The 21,146-nt window shown below is 38.7% G+C and overlaps 1 long non-coding RNA gene across 2 annotated transcripts; it reads left to right on the forward strand.

Moving 5' to 3' along the window:
- The first annotated feature begins 5,432 nt into the window (after window positions 1-5,432).
- On the forward strand, window positions 5,433-7,982 carry LOC115967799. 2 transcript variants are annotated; one of them, XR_004086552.1, is made up of 6 exons: window positions 5,433-5,504; window positions 5,640-5,730; window positions 6,110-6,186; window positions 6,443-6,505; window positions 6,834-6,863; window positions 7,899-7,982. It is a non-coding gene; the product is annotated as an uncharacterized LOC115967799 (long non-coding RNA). The 2 variants fall into 2 exon arrangements; XR_004086551.1 differs by having other exon boundaries at window positions 6,110-6,505.
- The last annotated feature ends 13,164 nt before the right edge of the window (window positions 7,983-21,146 follow it).

Here is a 21,146-nt window from a genome sequence, read left to right on the forward strand (position 1 = left end):
ACAGTAGCAGCAGAAATGGAAACAGCTGATTTGTTGCGTTGATAGCAAGTCTCAATATTATGGCCAAAACGTTTGCAAAAATTGTAAAAACGTTTGTTGGATTGTCGGCGACGATTGTTGCAAAAGGAAGAAGACTTGTCCTTATTCTTCATTTTGAAGCAAAATATGCAAAAATAGACAGCACAAATGAAATCTACGCGAAAAACTGGGTAAGGAGAACCTGGACAGGAAAAAGTCAACCCTGAAAAAGTCAACGGTCAACGGCTGGTCAACGGTCAACGGCTGGTCAACAGTCAACGGTCAATGACCAGCAGATGATGTCATAGGATGACGTGGCAATGACGTCAGCAAATCAGTGGATGCTGACGCAGCTAGGGCTAATGTGGCAATGCGTGGAGGCGCGTGCAAGGAAACTGCTGCGCGTGTTGCGCGTGATCGGCGTCTCAGCAGCTTTGAGCGGCGCGTGGGGGCGCGTGCGGTCTCCGATGGTGGCGAGGCTTCCACGAATGTGTAGATCGGCGCAGGACGATCTCAGTGGTACCTTCAAAAATGAAATCGGAGCAATATTCGCAGAGGTGATGTGAAGAGTAGTGGTCTATGCAGTGTGAAACTCCTTAACGACGACGGCTGCAGGTCCGGAACCCAAGGACGACGGCTGGATGACGTCGGAGGTTCAACGGCGAGAGGCTGCGGCGGCAGTTGTGATGGCGGAAGCGTTAGTAAAAGAAAGGAAGTCACACTAATGAAGACAAGACTGGTAGGAAAAGGTCAGAGCAGTGGCTCTGATACCATGTTAGAAATACAAAATAATTGTATTGTATTTCATGAATCAAAGAATATACATCACTACCTTTATATAGGAGGCATATATGTGCAGTACAAGTAGAGTGTAGTACAAGTACAAGTGTGCCATACAAGTAACCTAATTGGGCCTAAAGCCCAAAACATAATATACGTTAACAAAAAGCATTGGCTTAGAAAGTTTTATGGTAAAAATGTAGTAACACCTGTTAATCGAACTTATCTTATAGTAGCTAAATTTGATTTACCAAGGTATTGAGCATCATGGTGATATGTGTGTGTGTAAAAGAAATCTCTTGAACCGACCTATTGGAAATATTATTCATTAACCCTGTTTCTGCTATTTATCTTTGTTTGTGTTGAGGAGGATAAGTTAAATACATGAAATAATTTAATTGGAAAACTTAAGGAATAACACTCAAGTTATGCCCACTATACCAATGTCTAAAAAAAATATTTTCGTATAAATATATATATATATATATATATGAACGTATTTTATGGATAATTAGTAAAGACTAAGATGTCCAAAGGCCCGTGAAGTCTAGACTTTATCTGGCATTTCATTTGAGTGTCAAGGTGGTGTTTTCCATGAGTTCAGAGACCTCAAGTATTTTATGTCACACTGGCATGGTGTATGTGGTTTAATGATATCGCAGAAGTTACAAGAAAATAAACACATTGCTTTCTAGATGGAAAAGAAATTAAACAAGTTAGTTTCTGAATGTAAACCTCGAATTCACAAGAGGTCCCTCGAATCCACAAGGTGATAGGATTCTGAAACCCACTAAAGAGAAATAGACAAAGTCTGTACTATTATAAATCTGAAAAAACTGAATTTTCCTGCAGGCTATAATATGTTTAAATAGTAAAAGAAACCTAAGGCAACTATGAAATCACCCAGAACCCCTAATCTGCGCTAATCACATAATTAGGTGGCAAAATAGTTATTTTTCCAAAAATAGCAAAATTTAGATAATTGCGAAAATTGAAAATATTGTCTCTAAGAGACGACGTCCCAAAACAGATGGGACCTTATTTTAACTTTTAAACTAAAAATTATTAAGAAAAAAAAAATATTACAATAAATAGCAAAAACACTGTTTTTAGGGTCTTAACGAAGAAATTTGCCTAAATTTCTTGAGTTTGGATTAGATTGCTGTTTCCGTTCAACTTACCAAATTTCATGCAATTTCAACATCTTCACCCCGATGTCCTCTATTGGCACCTCCCTTGATCTTGCGTTGTGATTTCCGACTCCCTTGTTGCTCTAGGAAGGCCTATGCTGTCTATTCTACATCATTTAATAGGAATACAATGAGACAAAGGTAAAACAAGATAGTCAACAATTGAGATTTTGCAGAATGCCAAGTACTTAATGAAGAAGTTTCAAACGGCTAACTTCAAGTTGGCTCATCATGAAACCAGTGATATAATGTAGTGGACACCCCCAACCTAGTCTTGGTATAAGATTAATACTAATGGGGCTACTTTTGTTAACTTGTACAGTTTGTAAGTGTCAGGGTTATCATTCGAGCTACAAAGGGTAGGTAGAGGCAGCTTTAAGCAATAAACTACCAATTCCACTAGGATCTATGGAGATCAAAGCTAAAGCATTGGAGGAAGGGGGGTTCGCTTTACTTGGGATGTGGGGGTACGTGATGTTGTGTTTGAGAGTGACTCCAAGATAGTTGTCGATGCATTAAATGTAATAAGAAAAGCTCCAGTTGCTATTGAAAATATTGTTGGAGGGATTAGAATAAAGCTGCAACATTTCAGGCATGTGAAAATTTCCAATGTTAGGCCAAACGACAATTTTCCAGCTCACCTTTTGGCTCGGAACATGGATATTTATGTAATTTGGTTAGAGAAAAATCCTAATATGGTTGAGTCTACTTTGGTTCATATCGAAAATTTCTTAGAGAAAAAAGAAAATCAAGCTTGAAATTCAAAGTAAAGAATTGGGATTTTAGTAGAGAAGAATGAAATAATTACTGTTGCAAATTCGTTCTCCTTTGCAAGTCGAAGCTATTGACCGATCAGTGAAGGAAAAAAAAATCTAATCAGAGAATTGTGTTACAGAGGGGAAGAGAAACATGGAGAAAAGAGAGAAGCGAGACAATTAGAGAGAGAGAGAGACCTATGGGAAGGATAGAGTGAGAGACCGGAGTTAGTGACAGTAAGGGTATGAGGAGAGAAAAAGTAAAGGGAAGAGAGAAAAAGTGAGAAATCTTACCATGAGAGAGGGAAGGCGCCAAAAAATTATGTTTCCCACGGCTACAGACGAAGATAATATTTATAGGAGATACAATGGGTGAGAGAGAGATTGTTTTCCAAATGAATTTTTTAGAAAACAACCTATAGAAAATAAGACTTATTTTTATTAGGGTTTTCTGTTGACCAAAAATAGTTTTCCATTAACCAGGTTTTTTTTTTTTTTTTTTTTTGCTACCAAACATTGGAAAATGTGGAAAACTATCATTATAGAAAGTTTTCCTATGAAACAAACAGAGCGTTAATAAAGTTACGATCTTTTTATATCAAATAAATAAATAAAGACTTATAAGTTATAATAGCTCCTAGTACAAAATTTCAATAAAAGGAAAGGAAAGGAAAATCTATACTCTTCCTTGTTTTATATTTGGTTTCATATTCTACCATCTTTTCGTCCTAATTGAGAAGTGTCTGTTATTATTATTATTTTTTATTTTTTATTTGTTGTTGTTGTAGAAACCCGATTTTAGAAGTTGTGTCTCTCTCTAGGACTCTCCTAAACCCAAACACAGGAACTAAAAATTTAAGAAGTCCCTCGGCACTCTTTCTGAACCTTTCCATCTCTAGTCAGGATCATAGTTAGTAAAATACGGTGCATGTACATTATAGTAAGTATATGGACGGATATAATTCGACATTTTTAAGAGAAGTATGTTTCAAAAATTTGGCAGAAAAATACAGAAATAGAGAAATAACGGCACATGTAAAAATCTCCATTTAAAATATTGAAACATTTGTCATAGAGCAATACTACATCCACAATATTTTTGCAATAATTTCGCAAGAAATTCTAGATGGCAAGCTATTAGTATTGTTAATGTGGGCTCAAATTAAAACCATTAATAGCTTACCACTTATGATTTGTTATGAAATTACTATGGACGTAGCATTTCATATACTTTCTCTTTTAATTTATTTACGAAAATATACTTCTTTTTTAAATAAATACAATAATTTTTGTATTGCATAAGATTCTCACCAATTTAATTTTAGGTAATCTATTTAATAAAAAAATGATTTCAATAGACGTTAATAGCAACATTATTAAGTAATTAATATTCATCCAAAAGCTAATAATTGAATTATTAGCTATCATTTATTGCTATTTTTTAGGAATTGTAACAAATGATACGGGTTTCACTCTTTCGAGAAATTATAAGGACCTTGTGGTGGACAAGTGACGTGGTCCACCATTTCATTAAAAGATTTTCACCTGTTTAAAATTACTGAGTTAGAAAATTTTTTTAAACAAAAACTAATTATTGACTCAGCAATTTTAAACAAGTGAGAGTTTTTTAGTAGAATGGTAGATAAGTGACGTAGTCCACCAGAATACTGTATAATTTCTCCACTCTTTTAAGGCTATTTCTTAGGAGTTACTTAAGCATTTATTGCTGTAGTTGACTGCAACTTTATCTCTTCAGTATTTTATAGTCCATATGTTTTTGCAGTTTATTTTGTGCGTTACAAACAGGAATGAAACTCTCATTCCAAAATAACGCACAATTTACCGTGCAGTTGGAAACAAATCGGCAAACAGGAGTATTATTAATTGTTACATACGTACGCGTACGCGTAATTACTAATTACCAACTAGGGTCAGAATTCAATAATATTATACGACCGATTCAAGTCAAATGAGATTATTTTTTGTTCTTCGCAAAAAAAAAAAAAAAAAATATATATATATATATATATATATATAAACGCGTGAGGCCGTGTTCACTTGCAAGTTCCAACGTTAAATAATAATCTATATATATATATATATAAAACCGAAGCCTCTGCCGCTCCCACAATTTTCCACGTCAGCATTTTTTTTCTAATTTTTAAATCTGATTTATTTCTTTTAATTAAATATATAATATATATACCCTCCTTTCTCAATCCAAATAGTTTTCCCGATATAATTCTGAAACCAAACACAAAACGGCAAAACCTAGAGCAACAACACAAAACGGCAAAACCTAGAGCAACAGTGCAAGGGCAGAACGGCAGAACCTCTCCTTTCGACAAAACCAAACCCAGAACCTCTCCTTTAAACATTACTCACCAAACGCAGAACATCTTCACTCTCTCAAACACACACAGATCCAAGCTATTTTGCAGAAAGCTTGCAAGGGCATGACCATGGGAGCCAACGTTTTCAATCTTTGACCCAACCTCCATATCAGCGCATTCTATCTCGGTATCTCTCAATTAATCTATGAATAATCTCTTTTCCTATTCTCTTTAATTAGGTTTTTCTGTCAATTTAAGGATTTCTTCTTTAATTAGTTTTTTTTTTTTGTCAATTTAGGGATTTCAATTCCTATCCCCTTTTTCTCTCTATTCTTTTTTGTTGAAGTCAGGGAAACACTCATAGAATTGAAATTCGTTTTTATCACATCCTCGCTGCTTTCTTCGGCATCGTCTACTTCGTAGCTCTGGTACCTTTTTTTTTTTTAATTTTAAATTTCACCGCTTAGGTTTTTATTATTTATTTAAGAAGAATATTTAATTTTCAATTGGAATTTGGTAATTACGTAAAATTAATTATTATTATTATTATTATGTGGTTTAAGGTTCAATTAATTCGGATACAATTGAGAGTACCAGAATATAGATGGACCACGCAGAAGGTTTTCCACTTTCTCAATTTCGTTGTCAATGGAGGTTTGTATCTCATAATTAATTTCCTTTTATTATCATGGATTTGGTCATGGTGCTCTAATGCTCACAACTTTCATCAGTTTTTTTTCTTTTCTATCTCATTCACAGGTAAAACTTTTTTTTACTTGATAGAGGTTTGCTGTAGCCTGTATATGTTTCGAAACTTGTAATTATATACCTGAATTTATGAGTTTTCAATATATATATATATATATATATATATATACACACACCTGAATTATGATCAATATTCATAATAATGTTATATTTGGTCATTCTGATCTAGCTATGGTTATAATTTACGTTCGAACATCTATTAAATAATCATGAATTTTGCTTTTACATTTAAAAAATGACTTCTTTAGTAACGCAACTTCTACAGGTTTTGTAAGAAAGTGCAGATAGTATTGAAGAGCCTCCCAACCTTCAAAATCTGACACAAAGGAAGAAATTCTACAGGTTCATGTCTTTTTTGTTTTGGTCTGTCTCTGATTGTAAAATGTAGGAAGAAATTTTATGTTCTCAGTTGGGTTGTAGCTGTTGTTTTGTTTTATAGTAGAATTGTAGTGAAACTCCAGCAATTATTCTTTTTAAGCTATTCTAGCAGATGTTAAGCTTATTCTTTGACATACATGATGTTAAGTCTTTTGGAAAGCAAAAAATCAAAATTTGATGATTTCTGATGCATTCATTCATCTTATGCATTTAATTGTAGGAAAAAGAAACTGGATATCTAATTATTTCAAGAAACAACAAAGGATCCTTGAAGGTTGTTTGGGTATGCTCTCTTCTAAACACACATCAAATATATGGTTAGAAACATGAGAGAGTTTGAATGTTAATGTTTTGATTAGAAATTAGTGTTTTTTTTTTCATTTATTTTTGTAGATAAGCTTTGGTGATCAAATTTGTTTAGAAATCTGTAACTGTAAACAAATTTAATTAGGAGCTTTCAATGAATACCAAACAGCAACAGATTTAATTCTTTGTACATTCGTTTGCTGTTTTAAAGCAGATTTCATTCTTAATTTTTGTTCTTCCATTCACTTTTATTTAGATTTAATATTCCTGATTAATTTCTACTTTTTTATTGCCTTTCTCTTCAGTCTTTTCCTCCATTCGAATCAAGGTTAAAGGTATGGTATTCGTTTGCCTATGTACTAAATTTCTGAATTTTTTTTTAGTATAGGGTTAACTATTTGTCTATGTACATAAATAATATATATATATATATATATAAAATCCTATTGTAATTATTTATATATAAAAAAAGATTTACATCAAAATAACCTAAAAGAGGCAGTGTAATTTCTCAAAAAGGCCTGAGCATCTAACACTGAAAGCACAGTTGGTATCAAGGCCAATTTGTGCAATTCATTGTAGCCTAATTCACTAGGGAAGCTACCTAAATAGTGTGTGCTAGGTTGGATAATTGATTGATTGGTGTTATTGTTGCTTTCATATGCCTATTATATCTATAGCTGAATTCATAAATAGCTTACCTTCTTCCATTAAGAATTTTCCAATTTTGTTATTACAACTTGAGCTATGTATTTTTTGCTTGCTTATAGAAAAGGATATAAGTGCAATTTATGAAAGTTAGAATAACATTTTGTTATCATTTGTCTTTATTAAATGAAGATAGAAGAAAATTTGTTATATATATTTTTTAGTTTTTCATAGATACGTGTTTGTATATGAGTTTGTTTAATTTTATATTTCTGTCTAATTTATTGGTCTCTGTGAGCAAGATGGTTTTCCCTTTTTGGTGACTTTCATTAGCTTTACTTACACTAAGTGTTGTTTGTATTCCTGTTAATCAAATAGTTCGATGAAAGTGATAGATATAAGTGCAATTTATAAAAGTTAGAATAACAGTTTCTTATCATTTTTCTTTATTAAATGAAGATAGAAGAAAATTTGTTATATATTTTTGAGTTTTCATAGATACATGTTGGAAATGAGTTTGTTTAATTTTATATTTCTATCTAATTTATTGGTCATTGTGATGTTTCCAGCAAAATGGTTTTCCTTTTTTGGTAATTTTTATTGGCTTTACTTACACTAAGTGATGTGTAACATTGGTTACACATTTTTGGATTGGATGTTAGTTTTAGGATGTTGATTATAATGACAGAATTTTGTATAACCTTATACACATTCTTATGCAGTGACCACATGGCACTTTTTAAAGCCTTTGAAGGATAGAAGGATGCAAACCATAATGAAAGGAGTCCTGTCACTTTGCAAATGACAAAGGATATGAGAATGCAATTTGTAGATCTATTTAGCATTGACTTTGTAAACAAATTGATGAGTGCTAATGTAAGTTCTATAAGATTTTCAAATTTTAAAGCATTTGATTTGCTAAAATCTTATAGTTACTAAAAACTTTTCCGTGCATCGTACGGGTTAGCGACTAGTAATAATAATAATACAAGTAGACTTTCCATGATAGTTAAGAGGAAATTTCCTATTCTATTAGCAATGCAATACTGCAATAGGCATCATCAACTACTCACTAGCGCTTAAAGCATTTTAAATCGTTAACTGTGGTCATAAATAGAGCATCTCTCATCATTGTCCTCCAATGATCAATCCAAAATCTCAAGTAGAAAATAATTTTTCAATGAACAAATGATCATGATTCCTCTCGAGAGAGAATAGGAGTGCAAGAAAAGAAGCTGAGAACTGTATGAGCTTCATGATGAGACAACCTTGATAGAGCATTCTGATCTCTAAAGTCAAAAATTCAAATCTTTCATGGAAAGAGTTTTTACCCTTTCGCCTTCTTCCTTGGAAACAAATGCTCCACCAACCAAGTCTCATCCAGGTAGTTTACTCAGTAAAGACAGAATTCCACACTTCAATCCTTACATACCCATACCATTCCCATCAGCCAAGTCTGAGTCTATCAGCCCAGTCAGTGAAACAATTCCATGCTTCTCTTGCTCTATACCACTGCTCTTTCCACCAACAAATTCAGAAACAGAAAGTTCGGAAAATGATGAAAGAACTCCAACTTGGTCATCTTCTTTGGGAGTCTTCCTCCCTAAAATCAAGTCCCAGCTCAATAATTTGTTCATAACCAAAAGGGTTCAACAATTTGATCCCTCCATAGAGTCAATCTTCCCGCCAACAAAGTCGGAAACGAACAGTTCTGAAAATGATAAAAGAACTCCATCTTTATCATCTTCTGAATTAGGGATCTTCCTCCACAAAACCAAGTCTCAGCCAAATAATGTGGTCATCAAAAGCAAAAGCGTTCCACATTTTCATCTCTCTATAGAGTCAGTCTTCCCGGCAACAAGGTCTGATACCGATAGTTTGTTTAGTGATGATAGCAATCCTAAATATTCTATGTTCCGGACCAACAATTTATTAAGCAAAAGTGTTCCACATTTTCATCCCTCGATAGATTCAATCTTCCCAGCAACAAAGTCTGATACCGATAGCTTTTTTAGTGATGATAGTAATCCTGACTATTCAGAACCTCCTTCTACACGCTCATATTTACCTTCAAAAAAATTGAGTTCTGTATATGATTTGAGTTACAAGAATGCAACAACAAAAATTTCCCGACCACCTCATCCTGCAGTTTATCAAGACAAAGCAAAAATTTCCAGGCTCTTATTTCCAAAGAAAGGTAATCACCAACCCTCTCCTACTACAGAATCAATCCAGCTTCAATTTCTGGAAGATGGGTCTGGCAATTCTAACGCTAAAGAGAATAGTTCAAACTTTCAATCATTTCCAGACAACCATTGATCCAAGGAATGAAGCAAAGAAGGGTCTAGGTCTGGCAATTGTTTTAAAATGAGTGTCTCCGATCTCCAAAAAAAAAAAATTAAAAAATTAAAAATATTTATTTATAAGTTTTATGTAATACAACTTGTAATACTTCAGGTCCAAATAAAAATGAGGCTTACAAGAGGTAGAGTATTTAAGCTATTATATCATCTCGTTTTAAGTAAGAGCAGCAGTGCAAGCATTTTCAACCAGCGCAGCTAGATGTTCTTTCAATGGAGGGAAGGTCATTTGGTTCTGTGAATGACAGTAAGTGGCTAACAACGACAGAAAACGTTGAATTATGTCCCAAAGAAACACCTCTCTTTTTTTTTTTTCCCCTTTTTTTTTTTGGGTATTACAAATTTGTCTACATATTAAAAAAAAAAAAAAAAAAAAATTCAAAGCCATATGCTCTTCGGCCTTTCGGCCTTTTAGACTTTATATTTTGGGCCTTCATTGTATGAAAATATTTTGGTGTCGTTCATTTGGGCCTGGTGTCTTCTCCAATTACTTCAAAAAAACTTGGATCACTTATTTGATTCGTGGATCCACTCTTAGTGAAAAATAAACCTAAGGGTTTCCTCTGGTGGTAAATGGGAAGAACCCGTACTTTGGTTATGCTTGTTTCGACAGCAAAAATTAGGGTAATAAACGAGCCAAGTTTTATCGAGGAGTGCATATTCAAATTTGACTCGCCAAGAAAAGTCAAAAGTTCAAACTTAGCTCGAGCTTGTGACAAGCCTAATAATAGTGTTTGAGTTCAAACTTGTAGGAAACCAAAAATGTTGAGCTTAGCTTAACTTGCTTAATTAATTATTCAAGCTAAGCTCAAACTTAATATCAAGTTCAAACTAAAGCTCAGGTCAAACTTTTGAGCTTGAGATCTAAAAAATTATATTATCAAATGCTTATATCTCTAAAATTATGAAAAAAGAAAAGAAAATAGTATACTCATTTTATCATGCATCTATTCCTACTTATGATTAGCCATTATTCAAATTAAAATTTTACATAATTAAATTTATTCATTCATCATTCTCTGTTTACAATTTCAGTAGTTGTTCAAAATTCAATTTTTACATTCACGTTAGATAGTAAAGAACTAGAAAAATACTTGTTTGTAACTATTATGAATAACAAAATACTAAAATGTTTCATAATTTTACTTTAGATGGTTGATAGGGAAAGATCATATGTGGCCAACTTAATTTATTTATTTGTTATTAAATGTAACTATAGTCTAAATTGGTTCTTGGTCAGTTTAAAGGGAAGAAAAAAATTAATGTAATAAGTAGTGGTCCCATGTTGGCCATGTCATTATTAAAATATGTGTAATGAGTATATTTAGCTAATACATATAAACATATAAATGGGTTTTGTGGGGTCATAGAGCCCAGTGATATACATCCACCTTTTGTACTGGGCCTGAGGCCCATGCCAAGGCCCATAATTGCATATGAAGAAGACAGTGGTGATCATGGCAACCCAGGAAACCGTGCCGAGGATAACTCTGTCCTCGGCTAGCCAAAGATGAGGTAGAAGAAAAGTGATTTACCGGCAAAGACAATCTTCCAAAGCACTCCAAGGAGAAAGATAAGTACAGCAAGTAAGCACACTGGAGCATAGCGGTAGAGCAATTCCAGGAAAAGCTGCTGCCTCCACATTAAATGCTCCACAACTAACACTCTGGCTGCATTAATGTGAAAATGATACCTGAGCAATGGCTTTTCAGACTCACAGCTACTACCTAAGAGCTTTGGGAGGAGGTTGATGTGACAAAGACCAACAACAGCAGATCTGACCTACATGTGTATGGTGGAGATGAAGGAGGAAAGTAGTATATAAGGAAGAGGGAACTCTGAGAAAAGGGATCGTAGATTTTACCAAAGAAAACATTGTAGCAATCTAAACTAACTTTGTAACCATTGTCACTGTCACTCAAGAAATAATAAGTTGAAGCTCCTCGGACTAGTGCCGAGGATTGAATTGCTTGTTTAAGTCCATATTTGTTTTACTTATTCATTTTTTAAATCATCTTCAACTGTTGTTACACTCATTAAAGCCCAGTTCTTCTATCCACTCTCTACAAATTTATTGTATTGGGCTTGCTAGGTTTGAATTCGCTTATCCCTTAGGAATAGTGCTCAAACCCAGTCCTTACAATTGGCGCCGTCTATGGGAAGAACTTGTGTGTTAGTGAGTGCAACAGTTAGACATGGTAGGATAAGGTCCACACCAAGAAAACCCATGCCATGTAGGTCCCTAACGGGCAAAACCAGTAGGATCCCAGCGACAGGGTAATTTTCCTGGCCTTGAACATGAATAAAATCAGGAGAATGAAAGGAATCAAGAGGGGAGTGTGCATACCACCCATACGAGCAAAAGCCACTCCCAAGTGGGCAGTCGCGTATCCCAGAGACAAAACAACAGCCAAGCCATGCGGCAGGAGATAGATGATTTGAAAAAGAAACTGCGCCATGCACAGCGAAGGTGGTTTCCTTCTAGTTTTGACATATCTTCTAATGATGAAGAGGACGACAATTACAGGTAGAGATCAAGAACTCCTCCAAGCAAGGCCTTCTCTTATGAAGACGAGCACTATCATAGACTAAAACACAAGGGCCCATCTAGTAGGGACTTGGGTAATGATGCCATGAGTAAGGCTCTGGATCAGATCTCTAAATCACCCTTCATGCGCAAGATAGAAGGGACTAGGTTACCTTGGTGGTTCCACCAACCTACGTTCACCGTTTACAATGGTTGAACGGACCCCGCAAAGCATGTGCGCCAATTTAATCAAAGAATGGCCATCCACTCCCAGAATGAAGCTTTGATGTGCAAGGTTTTCCCGTCTAGCCTAGGACCTGTAGCGATGAGGTGGTTCAACGGCTTGAAGACGAATTCCATAGATTCCTATAAGCAGCTCACCCAAGCCTTTGACTCTCGCTTCATTACAAACAGCAGGGTTCCTTGGCCTCTGAGTTCGTTGTTGTTATTATTCATGCGTGAGGGAGAAATTCTAAAAGCAAACTCAGACAAATATTGGGAAATGTATAATGAGATGGACGACAACTTTGATGATGTCGCCATCAGCACTTTTAAAAGTGGTCTCCCAACCGAGCACGGCTTGAGGAAATTCTTGACTGGCAAGCCTATCACTAGTGTACGTCAACTTATGGACCGGATTGACAAATACAAAAGAGTGGAAGAGGACCAACTGCATGGGAAAGGAAAGGAGAAGGTTTTTCCTCAAATGGGGAGTGATTTCAGGTCGGACCGATACAACAATAACCATCCCAGGAGTGATTTCGCAGGGCAATCTGGATCAACCAACACGCAGACGGTTAACGCCGTATTCAGAGAACCGGTACATCAGGTTTTGGAGAAAATCAAGAATAAGCCATTCTTCAAATGGCCAAATAAGATGGCTGGAGACTCTATGAAGTGCAATCAGAGTCTGTATTGTCAGTACCACCAGGACCACAGACATACTACAGAAGACTGCAGGAACCTTTACAACCACCTAGATCAGCTGGTCCGAGAAGGGAAACTGAGGCACCTTTTGCATCCTTCCAGTAGTTATTAAGGCCAGGCAAACTAGGAGCCCCGGAGAGACACATCCTTAAGACCTCCCATAGGCACGATAAATGTCATCCTTGCTGCTCCGGGAAAGACCGGCTATTGTCCTTCCAGAGTAATGTCTATGGCTTGTCTCTCCACCGAGGATAACGATCGGGAGTCCAAAAAGGCCAAGAAGGGAGCCTCACCTGTGTTGGGATTTTCGGACGAAGACAAGATCGGAACCATCCAACCCCACGACAATGCTCTGGAAGTTACACTCAAGATTGGAGGATTTGATATGAAGAGAGTACTAGTAGATCAGGGTAGTACTGTGGAAGTAATGTACCCCGACCTGTACAGGGGGCTAAACTTAAAACCCAAAGACTTGATGGCATATGATTCCCCTCTGGTAAGTTTCGAGGGGAAGACCGTTACTCCAAGGGGCCAGATCAGATTGTCCATACAGACCGGTTCAGACATGGTGGAGGTGGATTTCATTGTAGTTGATGCCTATTCACCCTACACAGCTATTGTGGCTAGACCTTGGTTTCATGCCTAGGGGCTGTCTCTTCTACGCTACACCAGAAGGTGAAATACCCGTCGGAGGGCCAGGTTAAAGAGATTGTGGGGAATCAGACCATGGCCAGATAGTGCATGGTGGTTGCCATCTCACGCCAACCCAGTACTGAGCCCTCGACCTCTACTGGAAAGGACTTATCGCAATCAGTCACCCCAGCATTGCCCGGTAATGAATCAGTCGAGGAGGTAAAATGCAAAGATCTAGAAAAGGAAGCTGTTGGTGTTGATGTGGAAAAGTTCTTTCAAGTCGGCTCGAAACTACCTCCCCAAGAGAAAGAAGAATTGATTGGGTTTCTTATAGAAAACGTGGACGTGTTTGCGTGGGATGCCTACGAGGCCCTAAGGTTTGATCTGAGCTTTATCTGCCACCACCTAAACGTTAACCCATCTGTTACTCCTAAGAAGCAACCACCCCGGCGCCCGTCGAAAGAGCATGCCAACGCTGTTAGGGATGAATTGATGAAGCTCAAAAAAACAGGAGCTATCAAGGAAGTTTTCTATCTCGAGTGGTTGGCTAATACTATAGTGGTAAAGAAGAAAAGTGGGAAGTGGCGAGTTTGCGTGGACTTCATAGACTTAAACAAGGCGTGTCCAAAAGACCCATTCCCCATGCCTCGGATAGACCAGTTAGTGAATGCAACTGTAGGCCATCCTCGGATGAGTTTCTTGGATGCCTTTCAAGGCTATCATCAAATACCACTAGCCCTAGTGATTAAGAAAAAACAGCATTCATGACTAGAATGTTTGAACCACAGTTGGGTAAGAGTATTGAAATCTACATAGACGACATGGTGGTAAAGAGTAAAGTGGTGTCCGAGCATGTGGGAGACCTCGGAGTCATTTTTGACATCTTAAGGAAACACAAACTGTGTCTCAATGCCTTTAAGTGCTCATTTGATGTCGGGTCTGGCAAATTTTTGGGCTATATAGTAACTCATAGGGGAATTGAGGTGAGCCTAAATCAGATCAAAGCAATTCACAATTTGCAACCTCCTTGGAACCCTAAAGAAGTCCAGAAACTCACTGGAATGATCGCAGCCTTGAATCGATTTATTTCTAGATCTGCAGATAGGTGTCGACCTTTTTACCTCCTGATCAACAAATGGAAAGAATTTGAGTGGTCCGAGGACTGGGCTTTGGCCTTCCAGCAACTTAAGGAATACCTATCCCAGCCATTCATCATGTCCAGCCCTGAGGTCGACAAGGTTTTGTTCGCCTATATTGCGGTGGCCCCTCATGCTATAAGCTTGGTTTTGATACGAATTGATGGTGGCACACAACGGCTAGTCTATTATGTGAGTAAATCATTACATGAGGCCAAGGTGCGTTATTTACCATTGGAGAAGGCAATTTTGGCAGTAGTGCATGCCACGCAAAAACTCCCTCATTACTTCCAAGCGCACACAGTTGTTATTCTAACTCAGCTTCCACTTAAGTCTGTACTCCAAAGTGCCAATTACACGGGAAGAATTGCCAAGTGGAGCACAATTCTAGGGGCTTTCGATATCAAATACATGCCTCAGACCTCTATCAAGGGCCAGGTCCTCACTGATTTAATAGCCGAATTTGCCAAACCCCTAATAGAAATAATAGCAAAGGAGCAAAACATGGATGGAAAATAGGTTAGCACAATCTCCGTGCAAGGACCCTCACGCTGGAAAGTGTACGTTGATGGTGCAACAAACCAAAGGGGGTTCGGGGTGGGGCTAGTTTTAATATCTCCTGAGAAGATTACCATAGAGAAATCATTAAAATTAGGGTTCTCGACCACAAACAATGAAGCCGAATATGAGGCTTTATTGCAAGGAATGACCATGGTACAGAAAATTGGGGGAAAGGCAGTGGAAGTATTCTCGGACTCGAGATTGGTTGTGGGCCAAGTGAAGGGGGAGCTAGAGGCTAGAGATGTGAGAATGCAGGAGTACTTGAGTCAGGTCAGGTGCTTGCAATCAGATTTTGAATTCTTCGACTTGTCACACGTCTCTAGGAGTGGAAACACGCATGCAGATTCATTGGCCGCTCTTGCCACCTCCTCGGCGCAGGGTTTACCTCGAGTCATCCTTGTTAAGGACTTATGCAGAGCAGATGGGTTCAAGAAGGACATGGTTCGGATCCATCAAGTTAGAATGGGTCCGAGCTGGATGGATCCTATAGTGAGCTTTCTTAAAGATGATACACTACTCGAAGAGAAATCAGAAGCTAAGAAAATACGAAGAAAAGCTCATCGGTTCTGGTTGTTTGAGGATCGCAAGTTGTACAAACGCTCTTATTTTGGGCCATATTTACTATGTATACATCCCAAAATATCAAAGTTACTGCTTGAGGAGTTGCATGAAGGAATTTGTGGGAGTCACATGGAAGGAAGATCTCTGTCCTACAGAGCCATCACTCAAGGAAATTGGTGGCCGAGTATGCAGAAGGAAGCCCAAGAATATGTCAAGAAGTCTGATCAATGCGAAAGGTTTGCCCCAAACATCCACCAACCAGAAGGGGTCCTCAATCCTTTCTTCAGTCCTTGGCCGTTTGCTCAGTGGGGCTTGGATATTGTAGGCCCTTTCCCTAAAGCGATAGAAAATAACAGATATCTATTGGTCGGCACAGACTATTTCACCAAATGGGTTAAAATTGAGCCCCTAGCCAACATCAGGGAAGTGGATGCTAAGAAGTTTATCTGGAAGAACATCATTTCTCAATTTGGGGTCCCTTATACCCTCATCTTAGATAACGGCCTTCAATTTGATAGCAAGGCCTTCAAGAGATACTATTGTGACCTGGGAATTACAAACAGGTATTCCACTCTAACCTACCCTCAAGGAAATGGACAAGTTGAGGCTGTTAATAAGGTCATAGTCAATGGGTTGAAAAAGAGGTTGGATGATGCGAAGGGAAGATGGGTGGAAGAACTACCACACATCCTGTGGACATATCAGACTACACCACGTCGGTCAACAAGAGAGACTCCCTTTTCCATGAATTATGGGGCCGAGGTTGTCATCCCCCTAGAGACTAGCTTCCCAACGCTGAGAATGAGTACTTTCACTCCGAGCAACAACGATGAACTGCTAGGAAAGAGTTTGGATTTAATTGAAGAGAGAAGAGAAAAGGCAATGATCCAACTAGCCTATTACCACCAGAAACTCAAGCAAGGGTACGATGCCAATGTGAAGCTACGACCACTAGCACCAGGAGACTTGGTGCTGAGAAAAGTTTTGGGTAATGCCAAGAACCCGACCTGGGAAAGCTGTGGCCCAACTAGGAAGGACCATATCGCATCACTTCAGTAGCAGGAATAGGTGCATATTATTTAGAAGACTTAGATGAGAAAGCTGTACTCTGTCCATGGAATATAAATAACCTAAGAAGGTATTATTATTAATAAAAGCAGTTTTGTTTGCACTCTGATTTATTGAAATTACGTATCATGCAGTTCATTAATATCTAAGTATTAGACAGAACCAAGGTCTTGCATGGCTCCTCGGACTATAAACTTTGGGGAAACTAATAACTTATGGCAACTATCTAAGTATTAGACAGAACCTAGGTTTTGCATGGCTCCTCAGACCACAAACCTTGGGGAAACTAATAACTTGTGGTAACAATCTAAGTATTAGACAAAACCAAGGTCTTGCATGGCTCCTCGGATCACAAACCTTGGGGAAACTAATAACTTATGGCCACAATTTAAGTATTAGACAGAACCTTGCATGGCTCCTCAGAACACGAACCTTGGGGAAACTAATAACTTGTGGCAACAATCTAAGTATTAGACAAAACCAAGGTCTTGCATGGCTCTTCGGACCACAAACCTTGGGGAAACTAATAACTTGTGACAACAATCTAAGTATTAGGCAAAACCAAGGTCTTGCATGGCTCCTCGGATCACAAACTTTGGGGAAACTAATAACTGGTGGTAACAATCTAAGTATTAGACAGAACCAAGGCCTTGCATGGATCCTCAGACCATAAACCTTAGGGAAACTAATAACTTCTGGCAACTATCTAAGTGTTAAATAGAACCAAGGTATTGCATGGATCCTTGAGCCACAAGCCTTGAGGAAATTAACTACTTTAGACATTTATCTAAGTGATAAACAGGACCCTAAATGGAGCCTGGCTCCTCAGATCACCTGCCCTGACCTTATTCGACAAAGATGTAAACAAATGTCCATCTATGAGCATCACTTAAAGCGTTTCAAGGTACGCTGGACTTATCTTTCCTTTATAGTCAATACTATAGTGTCTCCTTAAGGTCAATAAGTTTATAAAAAATGTACCCTTGCACATCCTGCCATAATGTATGAACCTAGAAGTTGGAGGTCTATTTTTATAAGTACTGTGAACTTAGCCCATTGTGGTAACCAATTCAGAAGGTATGGGATCTACATTATAAACTTAAATTCTTTTGTGGTCCACCCAATAGAAGGCAAATTGCATTACTGAGATTACTCAATTATCAATTAAAGCCTAAGTTGAAATTTACATTGTGGACTTAGTATTTTTTGATTGTCCGTTCAATGAAAGATGAGTCACAATGCTAGGATTACTCAAATGTTAGTAAAAACACGAATTATATAAGTAAAGGGCCTTATCATTGAAAGAAGTGCACACATTTCATTACAAAAAAGGCAGTTTCATAACAAAAATTCAAGTACACTTAAAAATAAATAAAAAAGAAGAAGAAGAAGAAAAAAAAAAAAAAACAACAACAGCAGCCCAAATAAACAGAAACAGCCTATTTCTTCAGCTTTATAGTCAACTTGTCCTTGGAGGGTTGCCGAGAGGCTAAGTCAAAGGCTTTAGAATCCTGGCTTGGAGGAATGCCTTTGAGGGGCACAGCAAGGGAGCCCAAGACTAACTCCATTTTCTTAGGGGCCTCCTTCTCAGCAAGAGGAGCTTGAGGGTCAGCTAGAGGCTTCATCACATCCCGGGATACTTCTTGGTTAATGATTTTTTTTTTTTTTTTTTTTTTTTTTTTTTTTTTTTTTTTTTCTGACACCCTAAGATGCTCAGTCTCCTCGGTAGGCTTGTCAAGAGGAGTAGGAGCGTTAGTGGCACTGTCTTGACCTGCCTTTGCCACTTCGGGGGCAGTATTGGCTTCAGAACTGGCAGGAGCAAACTTTCAGAGAGTAGGGGGGTAATACACGTTCTCTGCTCTCCTAAGTTCAGATGAAGCCTTAACCCCAGCTTGGTTGAGGGCTTCGACCCAAACTTGGGAGCAGTAAAGCCTGCATAACCTGGAACTTGGGCTTTAAGATTGGCCTCAATCTTAGTCACCCCTATCTCATAAGCTTCCTACTCGGCCTGCTCTTTAGTCTCCTTCACCTACTCCTTAGCTTTCTTTGCCTCTGCTCGAGCTTTCATTGCCTTGTCCCTGGCCTTCTCCTTAGTGTCCTTGGCTTTTTTTGGACCTACTAATTTTTTCTTCAAGGACTCAATTTGCCCTTTAGCAATAGCCAATTAGTCCTCGGCCTTGCGAAGGAGTAGCCTTTGGTCTTCGGCTTGCTTCTGAGCGCCCTCTAAAGCCGAATCCGCATTCCTCCTCCTCCTTTAGCTTGTTTTTTAGGTCCTAGGTAGACTGGTCGGCAATGTTAAAGGCTTCTACTGCCGCAACATGCCTATTCCTCTCATATTTCAGTTGTCTATTGCAGCTGTTGGCCATCTCTTCTGCCTTAAACGTGGCTTGAACAGCCTAAAAAAGAGAACAAATACAAGGTAATCAGAGAACAAAGGCTTAAAAAAAGGGGGGGGGGGTAACTAACTAAACTAAGTAAGTTGGAAACCTTACCATGCCCAAGAGGAAACCTTACGTGCCTCCTAAAGGATCACAGCTCAGCAATGTCTGAGGGTAGTAACAGGGCCCTCTCCAAAGCATCGGCCACATGGCTACTGGTGCCTCTCTAGAAGTCCCTGATGGAAGCATTGTCCATCAGGGGGCCCCCATTAAGCATTGGAGCCAGGAGCCAGGCCTGGGGCTCAAGCAGAGGATCGATCCTCTTATCAGATCCCCTGTGCTTAACCTTTTGTTGCTTGGCAGCTCGCTGGGCCTCTTCTTCCAGTGTGGGGCGAGACTTCTCAACCTCCATCACCTTCTTGCCCTTTGTCTCCCTTTTTCATTTGGGGTCGGAAGGCTCGGGTCTCGGCGGTAGGGTTCGCTTAGTAGGAGGAGGAGGAGGAAGTTTGGATGGAGCAGGAGGGAGCTTGCTCTAAGAAGGGGAAGGTGGTTTGTTCTGAGCTGCTCTCCTTTGTGCCTCCTTCCCTGGCTAGGACTCAATCAAGTCCAGCAAGCTTGTTTTTTGTCTCCTCTGTATACCTATATCTTCTTCGAAAGGAGTTTCTACCGAGGGGAAGTCTGCTTCAATATAGTTTGTGTCGCCGAGATCACCAGAAGGGTCCTTAGACAACTGAGCTCGGTTGAATACCTCAAATTCATCCTCAAACGAACCTAACTCAACGACTTCTTCTTCTTTCTCTGTTTTTTCTTCCACTTCCTTTACCACGGGACGGGAAGAAGAAGAACTAACCAAGGGTACGCCCTTCGGAAGTAAAGCACCCTCAAGGAGCAGGAAACCCTCAACTGCGATGCTGATCCTATGGAGACGTGGATTGCGGGCCTTAATGACACACTTTGGCGCTTGGAAAGCACGAGAGATCGACATATATCCCAGTATCAGGTGAGCCGCCCTGAGTTGATTGTTGTCCTCGTTCACAAACACCTCGGCCTTGAGGATGTTATCCAAGCTTTCCCTGTTAACCAAACTGAAGTTTGGTTCAATGGCGCGTCTGTCTGCAGAACCATGAAAAGCAAAGGGTTAGAAGCCAAACAACACAAATCACGATAAGGCAATGAACAAGTCCTACTCCTATCTCTAGAGCCCCATCTGGTTGCCCCTCTTTCATCGGGCAAGGGACACCATCATGCCACTCCCCAGACACGATCAGAAAATCTTTGTTTAGCCCCTTGCTAGACTCGGGAAGGCAATGTATGAGTTTGATTTCAAGCTACCTTGTTTTCAGGTAGTACCCCTTCCCCTTCAGGTGGTAAAGGTTGTAGACCTAATTTACATCATAATGGGTCAACCGTAGCCCTATTTTCTCGTTTAAGGTGTTTACACACCCTAATATTCTGAAGACGTTTGGGATGCACTAAGTGGGGGCTAGCCTAACAAACCTAAGGTAATCCCTCATCACCGGCCCCATAGGGATTCTTACACCACCTTCTATAAAGGCGATCATGAGAATCACCACCTCACCCTCTTGCCTTAGAAAATGCCATTCACCCTCCTCACAATATTTCAGGCCCACGTTGGGTGGAATCCTGTAGTCAGCCTTAAATTTTTCCATCCCTTCCTCGGACTCTACCAAACTCTTAAATCTACCCATCCCTAGGAAAAGTTTAGAGAAGCCCAAAGCCCAAGCCGAGGAGCCCTACTGCCCGAGGAGGCATGATGAAAGTTCCTTAAAGGCCCAAGAATGTAGCCGAGGACAACCTC

The sequence above is a fragment of the Quercus lobata genome, chromosome 11 (assembly GCF_001633185.2).
Source record: "Quercus lobata isolate SW786 chromosome 11, ValleyOak3.0 Primary Assembly, whole genome shotgun sequence".
NCBI lineage: Eukaryota > Viridiplantae > Streptophyta > Magnoliopsida > Fagales > Fagaceae > Quercus > Quercus lobata.